We start from the raw sequence: 1,758 nt of genomic DNA, 5'->3' as shown, positions 1-1,758 counted from the left end.
TATCAACAACACTTCCTGCATAATCTGAATCTGTATATCCAACAAGGTTAAAATCAGATTCTTTAGGGTACCAAATACCTAGATTTGGTGTTCCCTTAAGATATCTTAAGATTCGTTTAACAGCAACGAGATGAATATCTCTAGGATCCGCTTGGAACCTTGCACATAAGCATGTAGCATACATAATATCTGGTCTACTTGCAGTAAGATAGAGTAACGAGCCAATCATACCTCTGTAGCTTGTGACATCTACCTTAATGGAGTTTTCACATGGTCCAAGCTTGACAGCTGTAGTTGATGGAGTCCTTGCTGATGCAGAATCCTCTAGATTGTACTTTTTGAGGAGTTCCTTGAGATACTTGGATTGACAAATAAATGTTCCATCTAACCTTTGATTTACTTGTAATCCAAGAAAGAACTTCAGCTCTCCCATCATGCTCATTTCAAACTTGTTGTGCATTAACTTAGCAAATCTCTTACAGAGATTATCATTAGTAGACCCAAATATTATATCATCCACATAGACTTGAACTAATATAGTATCATTCTTATGTTTTTAGAAAAGAGAGTTTTGTCTATGACACCTCTAATAAAGCTATTTTCAATAAGAAATTCAGAGAGAGTGTCATACCATTTTCTCGGAGACTGTTTGAGTCCATAGATAGCCTTGAAAAGAAAGAAGACAAAATCCAAATGATCTGGATCTTCAAAACCAGGAGGTTGCTCTACATATACCTCTTCATCCAGCTTTCCATTCAGAAAGGCGCTCTTGACATCCATTTGATAAACTTTAAAGTTAGAGAATGCTGCAAATGCCAAAAATATCCTGATGGCCTCTAGTCTAGCCACTGGAGCATAGGTTTCATCATAATCAATACCTTCAGCTTGAGAATACCCTTTAGCTACCAGTCTTGCTTTGTTTCTTGTAACCACACCATCTTCATCTAGTTTATTCCTGAATACCCACCTAGTACCAACAGCTTTCTTGTGTGTAGGTCTAGGTACCAGTTTCCAGACTTGTTGACTTTCAAATTGATTGAGTTCATCTTGCATAGCAATCACCCAATCTGGATCAGTCAGTGCTTCCTTAACCTTCTTAGGTTCCATCTCAGAAAGAAATCCTGAGAACAGACACTCATTTTGAGTAGCACGTCTAGTTCTGACTCCAACATCTGGATCACCAATAATCAACTCAAAAGGATGAGCTTTATTCCAGACAGTCTGTCTTGGAAGATTTGATCTTGATGATTCACCTTGAAATTCATTGGGATGTTGTGTCCTACTAGTTGACCCTTCAGCATCTCCCCCTGAGTTGTTGCCATGTTGACTTGAAGATTCTCCGTCAGTAGCAGTGGTATCTCCATTGTTGCCAAAGTTTCCATCACCATTACCTTGAGTATCATCATGATTAACAGGTTCTTCACCAGCAACAACCTCAGGTTCTTGACCATGTTCTGATTCTGAATCTGACATATCATCAAACTTCAGTTTCTCAGAAGGATCTTCAGTTTGGATACTAGGGAGTTTAGTGTCATCAAATGTAACATTGACACTTTCAGTTACATTGTGTTGATCAATGATATACACTCTGTATGATCTTCTTCCATATCCAACTAAAAATACCCTCATATGCCTTTGCCTCGAATTTACCACGACGATCATCTCCATCCTTGAGCACGAAGCATTGGCACCAAATACATGAAAGTATTTGATAGAAGGTTTCTGTTCATTCAAAATCTCATAAGGAGTTTTCATGAA

The sequence above is a fragment of the Apium graveolens genome, chromosome 10 (assembly GCF_009905375.1).
Source record: "Apium graveolens cultivar Ventura chromosome 10, ASM990537v1, whole genome shotgun sequence".
Lineage (NCBI taxonomy): Eukaryota > Viridiplantae > Streptophyta > Magnoliopsida > Apiales > Apiaceae > Apium > Apium graveolens.
This window is presented reverse-complemented; position numbering follows the sequence as displayed.